Source organism: Dermacentor andersoni, chromosome 3 (genome assembly GCF_023375885.2).
Source record: "Dermacentor andersoni chromosome 3, qqDerAnde1_hic_scaffold, whole genome shotgun sequence".
In the NCBI taxonomy this organism is placed as follows: domain Eukaryota; kingdom Metazoa; phylum Arthropoda; class Arachnida; order Ixodida; family Ixodidae; genus Dermacentor; species Dermacentor andersoni.
In genome coordinates, this window is record NC_092816.1 from 195,223,081 (window position 1) to 195,242,264 (window position 19,184).

Below are 19,184 nucleotides of genomic sequence, written 5' to 3' on the forward strand. Positions count from 1 at the left end.
ACCCTGCGAGACCTCGGGAAACGTCCCGGGCAGGCGCTGAGGGCGACCAGCATTTCTTCCAAGCGAGAACGTCGCTCATGAGTCTTTTTCCTAACCGACCGCAACAGCGGTTTCCGCTTCCTCGTCGACACAGGCGCCGAAGTCGGTGCACTTCCAGCATCGCCCGCGGATCGCAAGCGCCCGAACACATCACCTTTGCAAGCAGTCAACAACGCGGTCATCGCCACGTATGGAAACCGCTCCTTAACCGTCAGTCTGGGCCTACAGAGAAAGCTACGATGGATTTTCATAGTAGCCGACGTGAAATTCGCCATTCTCGGAGCGGAATTTAAGCGCCACTTCGGACTGTCAGTCGACGTGCGTAACCGGAGGTTACAGGACCCTGTGTCACAAAGCGATGTAAATTACAAGCCTTCAAGACATACGCCGCTCAGCCCTACGCTGATCAAACCAGCAGGCCCTCTTCGTTTCACTGCCATACTGAACGAATTTTCTGACCTGACACACCAGCGGCAAGTGGGATCCACAGTAAAACATGGCGTGCTTCACCACTACTAGTGGACCACTGGTTCAGGCTCGAGCACGTCGATTGTGGGCTTAGAAACTGGTGGGCGCACGACAGGAAATCGACCATATGTTGGAGTCGGGTATCATCCAACCTTCTTCCAGTCCTTGGGCATATCCCCTTCACATCGTTCCTAAACGATCATCGGGTGACTGGCGTCCTTGCGGGGACTATGGAGCGATGAACAGTGTCACAACGCCCGCCAGGTACCCCGTGCCACATATTCACGACATACTGGCAGGTCTGCATGGGGCAAAACTTTCTTCAAAAATTGATCTCGCGCGCGCGTACCACCAGATACCTGTGTCACCGGAACACGTCCCCAAGGCTGCTAACACTACACCCTTTGGTCTATTCGAGTTTCTGCGCTTGTGATTCGGCCTTCGCAACGCGGTTCAACCGCTCCAAATGTTTATTGACGGTGTTCTACGGGGCCTCAATTTTTGTCACACCAACCTGGACAACTTTCTTATCGCGAGCACCACTCCAGAAGAACATGAAGAGCACCTGCGGATTGTTTTTCGGCGCCTATCTGAACACGGCGTTATCGTCAACGCGGCCAAGAGTGAACTCGGCGTGCCTGAGTTATCATTTCTGGGCCACATCATTTCGAGCTCGGGAGTACGCCCACACTCATGTAAAGTGTAGGCGATACAAGATTTTCCACTGCCAACCACGAAGCGCCAACTACGTGAGTTTCACGGATTGCTAAACTTCTAGCACCGCTTTGTGCCTAAATGCGCCGACATCATACAAGCGCTTCACGGACTGTTCAAGCCAACGCAAGTATCTTCGAATGACTTGCCTTGGTGCGAAGAAGCAAAAAGGGCTTTCAACCGAAGCAAGCAGGCCTTGGCTAATGCGGCTCTCCTCGCATACCCACGGCCAGGTATTCCCCAGTGTTTAATGGTCGATGCCCCAGGCATAGCCATCGGCGCCGTGTTGCAACATCTGAGCGACGGCACATAGCAACCAACTGCATTTTTTTCGAGGAAGCTGAGGCCTACTGAAGGCCGCTACAGCACCTTCGGGTGCGAACTGCTTGCCGTCTACTCGAGTATACGCAACTTTCGCCATTTCTTGGAAGACGTCGAGTTCTTCGTTTTAACCGACCATAAGCCTCTGACCTATGCTCTCCGCTCTATGCGTTCGGACCGCGGCACGCACACGGCCCGTGAACTGGCCCGTGAACTGGCATACATCTCCGAGTTCACGACCGACATCCGCCTCGTAAAAGGGAGCGAGAACGTCGTTGCCGACGCCCTGCCGCGGAGCGCTATAAACGTCGTGATGATGATGATGATGATGATATTGTCACGATAAAGACAAATGAAGATGCACCCGGCGTCGGCGAGACAGACAGCTGTACAAGATGGTGTACACAAAACTCAAAACCGGAGTTCTCAGCCCCCTACTACTTCTTCTTCAGCGCCCACCTCTTGCCGAGCGCGCGTTCCATTCACTTCTTTCTCAGCGCTGGCGCGTTACACCTAGCGGCATTATTCCGCCGCCAAAAGAAAAGCATCGACCCCGATGCTTACTAAACTACGATGCTTATTTACTTAGGCGAATAACATGCACTATCTCCGAGTGGTGCTGTCGACGCCGAGGCGACGCGGCACCGTCGGGAATGACCTCATAGTTCACTTCACTAACGCGGCGTATCAATTTGTAGGGTCCGAAGTATCTACTAAGCAGCTTCTCAGATAAGCCTTGGAGACGGATTGGAGTCCACACCCAGACTTGGTCACCTGGCTGGTACTCAACTTGCCGATGTCGAAGGTTGTAGCGTCGCGCGTCTGTACTCTGCTGCTTCGTGATGTGAATGCGCGCGAGTTGACGAGCTTCCTCTGCGTGTTGAGTAAGTTGCTCGGCGTCGAAAGTAAGTGATGCGTCGGTGTCGTGCGGGAGCATTGCGTCCAGCGTGGTCTGGACCTCGCGCCCGTAGACAAGACGGAACGGTGTGAATTGTGTTGTTTCCTGAATGGCGGTGTTGTACGCGAATGTAACGTACGGCAGGACTTGATCCCATGTTTTATGCTGGACGTCTACATACATAGACAGCATGTCAGCAATGGTTTTGTTTAGCCGTTCCGTCAGTCCGTTGGTCTGCGGATGATAGGCAGTGGCCTTGCGATGCTGCGTGTAGCTCAACTCGAATATGTCCTCTATCAGTTGGGCTGTAAATGCAGTTCCTCTGTCGGTGATGACGTATGATGGGGCACCATGTCTGAGGACTATCTGATCTGTGAAGAACTGGGCAACTTCGTAGGCCGTGGCACGTTGTACAGCTTTCGTCTCGGCGTAGCGTGTTAGATAGTCTGTGGCGACTATAATCCACTTGTTTCCGCTGGCTGACAAGGGAAAGGGTCCCAGAAGATCCATGCCGATTTGATCAAACGGCGCGCTAGGTGGTGCGATGGGTTGGAGTAACCCCCCGGGTTTCAAAGACGGCGATTTCCTGCGTTGACACTCACGGCAGCTTTGCACGTAACGCTTCACCGTGGTAGAAAGTCTGGGCCAGTAGTACGTCTGGCGCACTCTTGCAAGAGTACGTGAAAATCCCAAGTGTCCAGACGTGGGTTCATCATGGCAGGCTAGGAGAATGTCATTACGGAGGGCGGCAGGTACGACCAATAGATACTTTTTGTCGCTGGCACTCGAGTTTTTCTTGTAGAGGACACCCTTTCGGAGGCAGAAGGTCGATAGATTGCGAGAAATGTGTCGTGGAATTGTAACATTTCTGCCTTTTAGGTGATCGATGAGAGGGCTTATTTCGGCGTCCTCACGCTGCCGTGTGATCAGGTCAGATGCGGTGAGGGCCCCAAGGAATGCGCCGTCTTCGTCCATGTCCTTATCACAAGTTTTGACGGGAGCGCGCGACAACGTGTCTGCATCTTCGTGTTTGCGGCCCGATTTGTAGACGATGGTAACATCGAACTCCTGCAGACGGAGACTCCATCGAGCAAGTCGTCCGGACGGGTCTCGTAAGTTGGCTAACCAATACAAGGAATTGTGGTCTGTCACCACCTTGAAAGGGCGACCGTAGAGATAAGGCCGAAATTTCATGATGGCCCACACAACCGCTAGACACTCTTTCTCGGAAGTGGAGTAGTTGATTTCGGCGCGTGAAAGGGTGCGACTAGCGTAAGCGATCACTCGCTCGACGCCTTCCTGGTGTTGAACGAGTACAGCGCCAAGACCGATGTTGCTTGCGTCTGTATGTACCTCGGTGTCCGCGTCCTCGTCAAAGTGCGCGAGGACGGGTGATTCCTGGAGACGCTGCCGTAACTCTGTGAAAGCTGCGTCCTGCTCATCCGTCCAAACGAAGGGTGTATCTTCTCGCGTGAGGCGTATGAGTGGTTCGGCGATCCGGGAGAAGTTAGCGATGAAGCGACGATAGTAAGCACACAGACCGAGAAAGCGGCGTAGTGCTTTCTTGTCACGACGAGTCGGAAAAGCAGCAACAGCAGATGTTTTATCTGGGTCAGGCTGGACGCCATCGGCGTTCACGACATGTCCGAGAAACTTCAACTCTTCGTAACCGAAGTGACACTTTTCTGGCTTTAGTGTGAGATTAGCGGAGCGGAGAGCCTCAAGTACCGCCTCTAAACGCTTCAGATGTTCTTCGAACGTCGCCGCAAACACGACGACGTCATCTAAGTAAACTAAACAATTGTGCCATTTCAGACCCGTCAGAACAGTGTCCATCATTCTCTGGAATGTGGCCGGTGCAGAACACAGACCGAATGGAAGTACTTTAAATTCATACAGTCCATCCGGGGTAACAAAGGCAGTTTTTTCGCGATCTCGTTCGTCAACTTCGATTTGCCAATATCCACTCTTCAAATCTATGGATGAAAAATACCTCGTTCGCCGCAGTCGATCTAACGAATCATCGATCCGCGGAAGCGGATAAACGTCTTTTTTTGTGACGTTATTCAGCTTTCTATAGTCAACACAGAACCGAAGCGTTCCGTCTTTCTTTTTGACAAGGACAACAGGCGACGACCAAGGGCTTTGGGATGGTTGTATGACGTCATCGTCAAGCATTTCTTTCACTTGTGCATTAATCACGTTGCGCTCTTTCGCTGATACGCGATAAGGCAGTTGTCGTATGGGACGAGAATCGTCATACGTGATTATTCGGTGTCTCGTGATGGGCGTGTGGCGTACCTTAGAAGAAGATGCAAAGCACTCCTTGAACCGAAGTAGCAACTCGCGCAGCGCTTTTTGCTTTTGCTCCGAAAGGCTTGGATTGATGTCGATATTGCTGAGTGTCTGAGCTGGGTTGTCCTTTGTCATAGACGCAAAACATTCAGCAACGTCCGCTATGGGCTCAGCAAAAGCGATAGTAGTACGACGAAACAGGTGCCTATGTTCCTGGCTGAAGTTCGTGACGAGGAGCGCAGAATGTCCACCTCGAAGGATAATGAGACTGCGGGCTGCACATACACCATGAGTCAGCATAAGGGAGGAGTTACCCTCTGCAACAGCTTCGCCGTCGCGCAGATCGTCGCATACGACCGCTACCAGGACACTTGCGCGTGGTGGTAAAGTTACACTGTCGGCGTAAACCCGAAGTGCGTTACGTCGGCAGTTGTCGCGGATGTTCGCTGCTCTCTCTGTCGAAAAAGTAACCGTGCGCTCCCGGAGGTCTATAACGGCACCATACTCTCGCAGAAAGTCGACGCCCAAGATGAGGTCCCGAGAACAATCGCGGAGTATAAGGCAGCTGGCTGGAAACGTACACCCACGAATTTCTACTCTGACCGTGCACATGCCCAACGGTGTTACGATATGCCCGCCAGCAGTACGAACTTGCGTTCCAGACCAAGGCGTGATAACTTTTCTGAGTTCCGTCGCTAGTTTTCCGCACAAGATTGAGTAGTCGGCACCCGTGTCCAATAACGCACTAACGTGGCGGCCATCGAGCACAACAGGTATGTCTAGCGAGAGTCTGTCGCTGAGTTCGGCTGCTGTTGTCGTTGAATCGTTCTGAATATACCGTGCTCGCGTCGATTGAAGGTCTTCGGAAGGGCGATTATCAGCGGCCTCGCCCCCGAAGGTCGCTGTTCTTAGTTTTCCCGGCGAGAGCTTGGCGATCGTCCCTGCGCTGCCATTGGAGGGCTTCTAGGAGTTGGGGAAGATCGCCTGGGGGACGGCGAGCGCGACTGCCGTCGCGGGAACTGTGGCATGCCCTGCTGGTTCAGGTACTCTTCAATTGCCTTAGGCCTTTCACCATATCTAGGCCTTGGTGAATCCGCGGCAAAACCTTGCAGTCCGAGGCGGCGGTATGGGCACTCGCGGTATATGTGACCGGCTTCTCCACAGTGATAACACAGAGGCCTTCTGTCCGCGGTACGCCAGACGTGAGATTTCCTTTCAAGCGGGCGCCGATCCTCCATACGTTGGATCGGTTGCACTGATGGGAGCGGCGGGACGTATGACGCAGCGTAAGACGTGGCGGGGATGAAATGGGTCGGAGCGCGGACAGGGGCTCGCCCCAATACTTCCGCATACGACGGCCGCTGCAACTGTGTTGTCACAGGTGGCGCATTGCCGCTTGGAACGGGACATCGGACCGCTTGCTGCACTTCACTTCTCACGAGGGCAGAAATGGAATCCAGCCTGGGCTGAGGTGGGCAGCTGAGCCGGTGAAGCTCATCACGCACCACCGAGCGGATAACGTCTCGGAGAACGTCCAGGTTCCCAAAGGCAACCGCGTCCGTCAGTGAAGCAGCATTCGCGTGCCTGTCATACGTAGTGGAGCGTTGGTCCGAAGGTGAAGTAGCGTTCATTTGCCTTTCATAGAAAGCTGAGCGCTGGTGCAGCATCTTTTCTATCGTGGTGGCTTCGGTTAAGAATTCAGCCACGGTCTTCGGCGGGCTTCGAACCAGGCCAGCAAATAGCTGTTCTTTAACTCCCCGCATGAGATGGCGCAGCTTCTTTTTCTCTGACGTAGTAGGGTCCACCCGACGAAAGAGGCGCGTCATATCCTCTACGTACGACGTCACGCTTTCATTCGGCCGATGAATGCGGGATTGGAGCACCCGTTCGGCTCGTTCGCGGCGATCAACATTGGTGTATGTCTCCAGCAAGGCACGGCGGAACTCGAGCCACGATTTGAGGAGCCCTTCTCGGTTCTCGTACCAAGTGCGAGCACCGTCCTCCAAGCTGAAGTAGACATTTCTCAGCTTCGCCGCGTCACTCCATTCGTTTATCTCAGCAACGCGCTCAAATGGGGCTAGCCAGTCTTCTACATCCTCGAAGATATCCCCGTGGAAGACTTTCGGCACTCGGGGATTCTGCAACAGGTACTGAGTTGCCGTTGTGGCCGTACCTTGCGTAATGGTCGAGAGAGACGTCGATGTTCCTTCCATACTGGTCCGTGGGGGCGTCGATGTTGTTACGGAGCGATGATCAAGCTCAGGAGGCCATCCTCGGATTCTCCTGCTGGCCCGGTGAACAGGGGTGTCCACTAGTATAGGGCTGGTACTCCTGCTACCTGGAGGGGTTTGTGGCATCGGATGAACCGTACCCAGCACCTCCACCACTTTTGTCACGATAAAGACAAATGAAGATGCACCCGGCGTCGGCGAGACAGACAGCTGTACAAGATGGCGTACACAAAACTCAACACCGGCGTCCTCAGCCCCCTACTACTTCTTCTTCAGCGCCCACCTCTTGCCGAGCGCGCGTTCCAGTCACTTCTTTCTCAGCGCTGGCGCGTTACACCTAGCGGCAATATGTAGTGTTTATTGGCACAAGGGCCAAGTGTGGCCAAAGAGCGCCAAGGCAGTGTTGATGAGTTCGCAATGTAGTTATGAGCTCTATGGGGTTATTGTAAAGTGGCTGTATAGGGGCCTTAAAAATAGTCGCTCGAGAATGCGTAAAATATATCTGTAATAAGATTATGTCGATGACAATTGACGTATTCTATGTGTAATAAAATCCATCGTGAAAGAGTGATGCAATACAGAAAATATATTAGCTGGTGAAATTACCTGGAGCACCACTGCTTCGCCAGAGCCCTTGAAACGCAAGGGCCTAGAGGCATGTGCTATATGAAACAGCTATCACAGCGGCATCCTCTAAAGAGAGGAGACGCTACGAGTGTGTGAGGCTAATAACAGTAATACAACATCTTTCAGGAAGCCCAGGACAGCGCTGGTGTCAAACAGCGGTTCTGGACCGAGTAGCATTACTAGATGAAGGGGAATGTGCTGGCGGTATGCTAAGGGAAAATGTTTCTTTCAGATTCGGCTTTCCGACACTCCAGAAGGACGTGGAGGACGGTCAGCCTCTCCCCGCATCTACCACAGGTTGGAGGCTCGTTTCCGGTGAGTAAAAAGTTATGTGTGCCAAATGTGTGTCCTATTCTTAGACGATAGAATAGGACATCTGTCCGGCGTGATTTTGTTACGGAAGGCCAGAATCCTAACTGTGGCTTTATTACATGCAGCTTATTATTTGTTTCCAGGTCCCACAAGCTTTGCAAGTAGTTTCGCAGTTTCCTTCTTAAGAAAGGCTTCAGGTCTGTGACAGGGGCCGAAAAAGTAGGATTAACTGCATGCAGTGAAATTGATGTGGCCATCTGGTCAGCTAGAACGTTACCCTCGATGCCCCTATGTCCAGGCACCCAGCATATAATCACATGTTAGATATATATGCTTTGCACAGGACAGAGTAGAGTTCATTAATTACCGGATTTGTGTGGTTACAGAATGACATCAAGGTCTTCACAACACTAAGGGAGTCCGTATATATGACTGATTTTTTGAGTTTTGATTTCCTGATATGCTTCACAGCTGACAACAGTGCGTAGGCCTCAGCCGTAAAGATACTAGTTTCCGGATGCAGTACGTCAGATTCCGAGAAGGATGGACCGACGACTGCAGAGGACACCCCGTCGCGTGACTTCGATGCATCTGTGTAGAACTCCGTGCAGGAGTATTTCTATTGGAGTTACCGGAAATGCATTTGGATTTCAATCTCCGGAGCATGCTTTGTGACTTGCACGAAATATATATCGCATTGTATGAGCTGCCACTCCCAAGGAGGTAGCAGCATGGCTGGATGCATTAGGCGGAGCTCGAGGAGTGGGACATGCATTTCATCACTAAGCTCCCTCACAGGCAGCGAGAAAGGCTGGCTGTCTTACGAAGGGACGATTATGAAAGAGCGTAGCATATGTCATATCGTTAATGGTATTAAAACACGGATGTTTAGGATTACAGTCGACTTTCAGAAAATATGTTTGGCTGATGTATATTCTCTGCAGATTAAGTGACCACTCATTTGATTCAGCATATAAACTTTCAATGGGACTTGTTCTGAAAGCTCCAGTGGCAAGTCGGATTCCTAGATGGTGGACCGGATCTAGCATCTTTAGCGCGCTCGGGGCTGCAGAATGATAGATCACGGCACCGTAGTCCAACCGTGATCGTATGAGGCTCTTGTAAAGATTTATTATACATTTCCTGTCGCTGCCCCATGTTGTGTGGGATAACACATTAAGTAAGTTCATTGTTTTTAACCATTTGGCCTTGAGGTACTTTATGTATGGAATTAAAGGTAAATTAGAATCAAGTATGATGCCTAAGAACTTGTGTTGTTTGTTCACAGGTATTCGCTGACCATACATTCAGATACTGGGTTCTGCAATGAGCACTCTCTTTCTTGTGAAAACCACACAACAACTTTTGTTGGGGTTAACTTTAAATCCGTTTTCTTCTGCCCATTTGGACACTTTGTTCAAGCCCTGTTGTACTTGCCTATCACATACTGTAAGGTTGCAGTATTTGAAACCCATCTGTGTGTCGTCTACGTAAACAGAATAAAAAATGGCTGGCGGTAACGAAGCACGAAGGGTGTTCATTTTCACGATGAAGAGCGTGCAGCTAAGTACACCTCCTTGAGCTACACCATCTTCCTGTATAAAAGGTCGCGACAATACATTGCCGACTTTCACGCGAAATGTACGGTTGGACAAATAGCTCTCTATTAGGACGAGCATATTGCCACGGATGCCAATTCCCGAAAAATCTCACAAGATTCCATAGCGCCACGCAGTGTCGTACGCCTTCTCCATATCGAGGAATACGGATAGGAAATATTGTTTATGTAGAAAGGCGTCGCGAATGTTTCCCTCAATGCGCACAAGGTGATCGGTTGTGGACCGCCCTTGTCTAAAGCCACACTGGAAGGGATCGAGCATATTGTTGAGTTCAAGGAAATGTACAAGTCTGCGGTTACCCATTTTTTCAAAAAGCTTACAAAGACAATTTGTAAGGGCTATGGGGCGGTAACTTGCCGCCAAGGAAGGGTCTTTACCCTGCTTAAGAACAGGGACCACAATCGCTTCTTTCCATGTGGATGGGAGGTATCCCGCAGCCCAAATAGTGTTGAAAAGTGTGAGAAGCGTAAGTTGTGTGTCAGTATGCAAGTTTCTGATCATGGTATACATGACTAGGTCAGGTCCCGGTGCAGTGCTTTTGCATGTTGCTGTTGAATGCAGCTCTCAACTCGGCAGTACTGAAAGGCTGGTTATACGGTTCATTCTGTCTAGATTTTCGTAAAATTGGCTTATGTTCTTCTATTTCTTTAAGTTCCAGAAAGGATTGGGAATAGTTGATTGAGCTCGACACGCGCTCAAAGTGCTCCCCAAGTGAGTCTGCCTGAGCTTGCAGGGTATCGCCTTCTGTGTTTACCAAAGGGAGTGAATATGTTTGCCGCCCTCTTATTCTATTAACCCTGTTCCAGACTTTGGCCTCAACTGTATATGTGTTGATACCTGATAAAAAGTTCTGCCAACTCTCCCTTCTGGCCTGTCGGCGGGTTCGCCTGCTTTGGGATTTTGCTTTTTTTAAATTATTAAGATTCTCCGCAGTGGGGGAGGCGCGTAGCAACCCCCACGCTTTGTTTTGTTTCTTACGAGCTATTCTACAATCGTCGTTCCACCACGGGACACGCCGTTTGCATGCCAAGTCGTTTACTTGTGATATACATTTAGTTGCGGCATCTATTGTGAAGGCTGTAAAATATTCCACAGCAGCATCAATTCCTAACGAGGACATGTCATCCCATGATGTACTAGTTAAGTTTCCGAATTTTCCACTTAGGAGCCTGTGGTGTATATTCGTTCTTTTTAGGTGTTCGTAGCAGTAAGGGAAAGTGGTCGCTTCCGTAAGGATTGTTTGTAACTTCCCATTCGAGTTCAGGCAGTAGTGACGGGGAGACTAGGCTGAGATGTATTGAAGAAAAGGTTTTGTTGGCAAGACAGTAATATGTGGGTTCTTTCTTATTCAGAATGCACGCACCAGAAGAGAAAAGGAATTGTTCAACAAGTCGTCCTCGCGCATCTATACGAGGGTCGCCCCACAGGTAATTGTGTGCATTGAAATCGCCAAGAACAATATAAGGTTCTGGCAATTCATCTATGAAGGACTGAAATTCATGTTTAGTTAACTTGTACTGTGGGGGTATGTAGAGCGAGCAAATAGTGATGAGTTTGTTTAGCAGAACAACTCGCACCGCCACTGCTTCAAGGGGCGTTCGTAGCTCTAAGGGTCGATAGGCTATACTTTTACGAGTGACAATCGCAACACCACCCGATGATGCGACGGCATCATCGCGATCTTTGCGAAACGTAACATACGTTCGGAGAAAGTTTGTGTGTTTGGATTTTAAGTGTGTTTCCTGTAAACACAGCACTTTTGGATTATGCTTGTGGATGACTTCTTGCAAATCATCAAGGTTTCTAAGGAGACCTCTGATGTTCCATTGGATGATTTGTGTATCCATTATTAAAGTAAATTAGTGTTGTGTTTACGGAAACGGAAGGGATGCCTTAGATTTCAGAGCCCTTTCGAGGACCTGTAATAGGGGTTTTGCTCTTTTCGAAGCGTTCGAGCGAGTGTCGACGCTCCTTAGGCGTTTAGTGCGCCTTGAGGACAGGTGTAGTGTCCATTGCCTCGTGTGAGACGCCGGAGAAGCGCTCTTGCGAGCGAGAGGTTTTCCGAGAGAGTCCTGCCCTGGAGGGCAAGACCCCTGCGCCCACCAGCCCGGAGGTCGATGGGGCTCCTTGAGGGTTTTGGCTGCGCTGGCCGTTGCCAGCGCTGCAAGGGGCCTCGGAGGTTGGGGCAGCCTCGGCTGCGCCCACCTTCGGGGTCGATGGCCCCGTCTGCTGGGTTGGCGGAGCAGCGCTAGCTGCAACCGCCGCGGGGGCAGATGGCGTAGCTGCCGACTCATTGCTTGTGGGTCGGACAGCCGCCGGAGGCCGTTGTGACGCTGCCCCCTGACGCGCCACAGCGGCAAAGGCTTTCTTGGGCAGGTACGATACCTGCCTACGTGCCTCCTTGAAACTTATATTTTCCTTTACTTTGACTGTTACAATTTCCTTTTCTTTTTTCCAGGATGGGCACGACCGCGAGTACGCGGCGTGCTCCCCATCACAGTTTACACAGTGGAGAGCATTCTCACAAGCTTCAGATGTGTGTTCGTGGGCACTACATTTAGCACAAGTTTGGCGGCCTCGGCAGCTCTGCGAGGTGTGGCCAAAGCGCTGGCATTTGAAACAATGGAGTGGGTTGGGCACCTACGGCCTAACACGGAGCTTGATGTACCCGGCCTCGATTGATTCGGGCAAGATACTTGACCCAAAAGTAATTATTAGGTGCTTCGTCTGAATATCTTTACCATCCCGCCTCATCTTAATTCTTCTGACATTGATCACATTTTGTTCGCTGAAGCCCTCCGGGAGTTCCGCTTCAGTCAGCTCAAGCAAATCATCATCTGACACAACACCACGGGTGGTGTTCATTGTACAGTGCGGGGTTACTGTTATGGGGGTCTCTCCAAATGACACTAGTTGCGGTAGTTTCTCATATTGTTTTACATCACGAGCTCCAGGAGGAGGTCGCCGCTTGTCATCCTCGACACCTTGTATCCTGGACGAAAAACATCAGTCAGGGACTTTGAAACAAGGAATGGTGAAATGTTTCGCACTGCTTTGTGTGGCTTTTCGGAATTAATAACGTGGAAGCGGGGAACATTCTGGGTTTGGCGTCCAAAAACTTGAAGATAACTTCGGTGCGCCCTCGTTTCTGAGGGCGATCAGCAAGGGAGGGGAAAGAAGTTTCCACGAAAAAATGTATATACTCGGCAACAGCGCCGACCGCCCACCACGGAGCCCAACGAGGGGACGCGGCAGAGCTTGCATACAAGTCTGCACGACGCCAGTAGTACGCCGTCACTATAACCGAATATGGTGTACCCAAGGTTGGATAGCCACACAGGGTTAACCCTTGCCGCCAAGAAGAAGGAAGTAAATAGAAGAGAGAAGGAGACAGGAAAGGTGGAAAGTAAGGGAAAGACGAAGGTTGTAGGAAGAGAGAGACAGGAAAAGGCGACTGCCGATTTCCTCCAGGTGGGTCAGTCTGGAGGTGCCGTCTATGTGAAGCCGAGGCCGAAGAGGTGTGTTGCCTCCGCCAGGGGGCCTTACAGGTCCAAACACCCAGCTTCGGCTCAACCCCCAGGATCCCCCTTTCCCCAGACACGGCTAAGCCGCGCACGGCTACACGCGGCAGTGTCTAACCCTCGTGTGCTCGGGTACGTGGTGTCGCAACACACCAAACGCGTGCTTGCGCATACGCCCCTGCGGGGGCTATAAACATCGCGACGCTCGACAAGGAGTTAATTTCGACGCGCTTGCGGCGGCCCAAAGACAAGACGAAGAGCTAAAAACCCTCCTAACAACGAAAACGGCCCTCAAGCTACAGTGGATGCAGATTCCGCAATCAGGTGATGAGATTTGTTGCGACACCTCCACGGGCAACTCATGTCCCTTCGTTCCTGCCAATCTACGTCGCCGCATTTTCCTTTCTGTTCACAAGCTATCGCATCCTGGAATCAAAGCTAACCAAAAGTTGCTCATATCAAGGTTCATCTGGCCAGGTATCAACCGAGACGTGCTGGGCAAGAGAATGCATACCGTGTCAGCGAGCCAAAATCCATCGACATACTGTGACCCCGTTGTAAACGTTCGCGCCACCGGACGCGCGTTTCGACTACGTATACCTCGACATTGTCAGACCTCTGCCGCATCGCCAAGAGCATGCCTATTTACTGACCTGCATAGACAGATTCACGCGCTGGGTGGAGGCAATACCTATTGCGGATATCACTGCCTTCTTGCACCCCTGGGTTGCTCGTTTCGTGCTCCATATATAGTAACAACGGACCGTGGAAGGCAGTTCGAATCATCAGTTTTCGCCAGCATTACACGTTTCATTGGTACTTCTCGCATCAGAACAACCGCCTACCACCCGATTAGCACCGGCATGGTGGAGCGCTTGCACCACCAGCTCAAGTCTGCGTTCGCCGCAACAGAAGAGCGCAGCTGGATGGAGGCACTACCACTAATCATCTTTGGAATGCGGACAACTGTCAAGACAAACATCGGCTGCAACGCAGCCAAACTGGTCTAGGGAACGACGTTATGCCTTCCAGGAGAACTCTTCACGGGCAGCCCGGAAGACCGTTGTACAGCCACCGCAGGCTACGCACTTAGGCTAGGTGACATAATGGAAGACCTTCGCACGACGGCACCGCGACGGGCCGCGCCACGTGCGGTGCCGTACCATCAGAACTCGCTTCGTGCACACACATGTTTGTGCGCCATGACGCAGTTCATCTGCCAGTACAACCAACGTATAACGGGCCATTCCGAGTGCTGCGTCGAGGTGAGAAGGAATTCACAATCGAGGTGCGCGGTCGTCACGAAGTGGTATCACCCTATCGGCTGAAGCCAGCGCACATTGAAGAAGCTGACACCGTTTCACATGAACCGTCATCTCTGACACCACCCTCCTAGGCTCTACTAGTCCAAACACGCCAAGTCACAAGGACACGCAGTGGACGAGTCTCCAGGACGCCCCGTCTTATGGACTTGTGGACAATTAAATCGTCCTATGAACGTTCGCTAACTTACTAGAAAGGGAAGTGATGTGGCGGCCTCATGGTCGCACAGCATCAGCCAGACACCATTTCGCCTTTTTCACTCGGAAAAACTCTTATCGCGGAGTGTTTGGAAAAGGGAAGTGGTGCGAGGGTACCCGTATTTTACAAGGATACCCGTATTTTACAAGAGAGACTGTGTTTGTGGAATGAACTTTTCAGCTGGGTCGAGTATAAAACAAGTAAAATATGCTACTGCTTCATGTATGCTCAAATCAGTGATAAGATGTCGCGATAAGTAAGTGGATGCCTTAAAATGATTCCATTCGGCGGAGGCTAGTTTCCACCGGGTGGCGTGTGGATCGCGTTCATGTTTATGTATTAACTTTAACGTTATAGGAAAGTGGTCACGTCCATAGGAATTTTTGGTTACATGCCATTGCAAATCAGGGAAATTTTGAAGCAGAACCAATCGACATGTCTATTGACGAATGTGAATTATGATGAATATTAAAATATGTTGGCTCGTTCTCATTGAACAGGCATGCACCAGAGTTCGCGAGAAACGTTTTTTTAATAAAACGACATCTCACGTCGCATCACGCGTCTCCCCACATGCTGTTGTGGGCATTCAAATCGTCTACGATTAGGCAGGGGCCCGGGAGATTATCGATTAGGTTATGAAAATCGCTTTCTCAGAGTTGATAATTTGGGGGTATGCATATGCAACATACTGTGATTAATTTATAGAAAAGAATTGCACAAATTAACACTGCCTCAAGGCGCGTCTGAAGGGCAACATGATGACAAGCTACTGACTGTTCAACAACTATTGCTACACCGCCAGACGAGGCGTTCGCCTCGTTGCGGTCATTACGATAGACTGTACAGTGAATGTAGGTTTCAGATGTTTCTATTGAACACGCTGAAACCTTGGATTCTGGTTGTGTAGGACTTCTCTAATATCGTCAAGGTTATCAAGGAGAGCTCTAACATTCCATTGTAGTATTTGTGTCTCCATTATGGTAAATGTATTCGGTGCTGTGTGTTTAAGATATGAGGATTAGCTCACGACCCTTTGGAGGCGGTGCGGGGCGAGCTTTGTCTTTTTTGGAGAGGATGAAAGATGCTCTCTGCTCCTTAGGCGCTGGTGGCACCGTCTTGCTGGTGGTTTTCTCCATCGCCTCTTGCGATGCGCTGGACTCTCGTTCTTCCGAGCGCTGTGTTTGACGTGAAGGTCTCGGCACTTTGGACGAGACCTTTGAGAAAACCTGCCCGGAGGTGGATGGCCCCTTCTGCTGGGGTGGCGGAGCAGCGCTAGCTGCAACCGCTGTGGTGCGGGTGACGTCACTGCCGGCTCACTGTGTCTGGGTCGGACAGCCGCCGGAGGCCGTTGGGGCGCTTCGCCCTGACGCATCACATCGGAAAATCTGCTCTCAGGCAGGTATGACACCCGCCTACGTGCCTTCTCGAAAGATATGTTTTCGCTGACTGTGACTGTGACAATATCCTTTTCTTTTTTCCAGGATGCTCACGACCTCGAGTACGCGGCATGCTCCCCATCACAGTTTACGAAGTGAAGAGTGTTCTTGGAAGATTCGTAGGTGTGTGCATTGGCACTGTATTTCGCACAAGTTTGCCGGCCTCGGCAGCTCTGCGAAGTGTGGCCGAAACGCTGGCTTTTGAAACATCGGAGGGGTTGTGGAACGTACAGCATAACATGCAGCTTGATGTACCCGGCCTCCATTGAGTCGGACAGGGCACTTGAACCAATGGTGAGTATTAAGTGCTTTGTTTGGATTTCTTTAACATCCCGCCTCATCTTAATTCTTCTGTCATCGATCACATTTTGCTCACTGAAGCCCTCCGGAAGTTCGGCTTTAGTTAGCTCCAGCAGATCATCATCTGAAACTACTCCATGGGTGGTATTCACCGTACGGTACCCACCATGGAGCCGAACAGGGGGACGTGACGGAAGTTCCTGCATGAGAAACCTTGGCAACGTCAGCCGTAGATCGCTGCTATAACCAAATACAGCATAACCAAGGCTGGCTTCCCACACAAGGTAACCCTCTCCGCCAGAAAATTTGGAAGTGAGGAGAAGTGAAGCGAAGGCAGGAAAGATGAAAAAGGCGAGAGAGAAAGACAGAGATCGGAGAGGAGGACAGGAAAATTCGACTGCCGGTTTCCCACAGGTGTGTCAGCCTGGAGGTGCCGTCTATGTGAAGTAGAGGCCAAAGAGGTGTGTTGACTCCACCGGGGGGCCTTAAAGGTCCGAACACCCGGCAACGGCTCAAATCCCAGCACCCCCTTTCCCCAGAGACGGCTAAGCCGCGCACGGCTACACGCGAAAGGGCCCAACACTCGAGTGCTAGGGTACGTGGTGTCGAAAAACGAAATGTGTTCACCTTGTAGGTAACGAGAGTGCAACTGAGTACGCCTCCCTGGGGTACACCAATTTCTTGTATAAAATGTCGCGATAATATGTTGCCAATTTTAACCCCAAAAATACGATTCCACAAACAGCTTTAAACTATTCAGCATATTTCCACAGCTGCACATTCCCGACAAGTCTCGCAAGATCCCGTAATATCATGTTGTGTCATATGCCTTCTCCGTATCGAGGAATATTGATAGGAAAAACTGCTTATGCAAACATGCATAGCGGATATATCTTTTAATGCGTTCAAGATGATCTGTTGTCGACCGGCATTCTCTGAAGGCACACTGATAGGGATCATGTATAATGTTGAGTTCAAGGAAATGTATGACTGCCATTGATCATTTTTTTCAAGAAGCTTACACAGACAATTCGTAAGAGCCATCGGGCGGTAACTTGTCGCCAAAGAAGGGCCCTTACCCTGCTTCAGAAGAGGGACCACAATCGCTTCTTTCCATGTCTGTGGAAGGTATCCGGCAGCCCAGATAATGTTGAAGAGTGCGCGTAGCGTAACTTGTGTGCCAATATGCAAGTTTCTGATCATGTCGTACATGACTCTGTCAGGTCCTGGTGCAGAGCTTTCGCATGTGTTCAAGGCAGCTCTCAACTTGGCTGTACTTGAAAGGCCGGTTATACGGTTCCTTCCGTCTGTATTTACGTATGATTGGCTTACGTTCTATTTCTTTATGTTTAAGGAAGGTTTGCGAATAGTGGATTGAGCTCGACACACGCTGAAAGTGCTCCCTTAGGGTGTCTGCCTACTCTTCTAAGGTATTCCCTTGATCGTTCACCAGACGTACTGGATTTATTTGCTGCCCTTTTAGCCTCACTACACCATTCCGAAATTTCGCCTCCTGTGTGTACTAACTTACACCTGAGAGGCACCTCTCCCAGTTTTCTCTCATTGTTTGACTTCGTATCCGCCTTCCCTGCGATTTTATGTGTTTCAATTCAATTACATTTTCAGTATTCCGCGATCTCCGTAAATTGCCCCATGCCTTATTCTGCCTCTTTCGGGCATCTCTATAGTCTTCATTCCGCTAGGGAACATGTCTTTTAGTGAAGCACCATTCCTTCGCACGATAAACTTTTCAGCACGATCACAAATAAAAGCGGGAAAATATGCGACAGCATCATCTATCCTAAAATTCTTTGTAAAATCGGGTGATAAATTTGTTGATGCTTTAAAATGCTCACAATCAGCCGACGCTACTTTCCAAATGGGAACATAGGGACGGTTGTCACTTCCGTACGGATAATTGACCACATTCCTTTCCAGATGAGGCCGAAGAGAAGCAGAGCCTATTGGTAGATCTAACGATGAATATGAGTTGTGTTGTATGCTATAAACGGTTGGCTCCCTATTAAACAGACAGGCCCCCACTAGAGGTCAAAATAATATTTTCATATAATCGACCTCTCGCGTGACATCGGGAATCTCCCCACATCGTGTTGTGGGCATTAAACTCACCCACGAGTATGTAGGGTTCAGGAAGCTGATTAATTAGGTTATAGAAATCGGTTTTACGCATATAATAGTTAGGAGGTATGTATACAGAGCACACAGTCACCAGTTTGTGACGAAGGATAGGCCGAAGTGACACTGCCTCAAAGGGCCTCTGGAGGGCTATCTGTTGACAAGGTACAGATTTGTCGGCAACTATTGCAACAACGCCTGAGGCATTAGCATCGTTGCAGTCTTTACGATAGATCACGTACTGACAAAGAAAGTTTGTGTATGGGGGTTTCAGATGTGTCTCTTGAACACACAGCAACCTTGGATTATGTTAGTGTAGGATTTCTCTAATGTCGACGTGGTTATAAAGAAGACCGCTAACATTCCATTGTAATATTTCTGTCTTCATTATGATGAATGTGTTGGTGCTGTGTGTTTAAGAGATTAAGATTAGTGACGGGCCCTTGGGAGGCACCGTGACGCGAGTTTTGTCTTTTATGGAGCGATTCAGAGAGCCTCGCCGCTCCTTTGGCGCTGGTGGCGCCGTCTTGCTGGTGGCTGTGTCCATCGCCCCTAGCGAGGCGCTGGACACGTACTCATCCGAGCGCTTTGTTACACGTGAAGGTTTCGGAACGTTGGACGAGACCTCTGAGGCCACCTGCCCTGATGTTCATGGCCCCTTCTGCCGCGGTGGCGGAGCCGCGCTAGCTGCAACCGCCGAGGGGGCAGATGGCGTAACTGCCGACTCACTGCTTGTGGGTCGG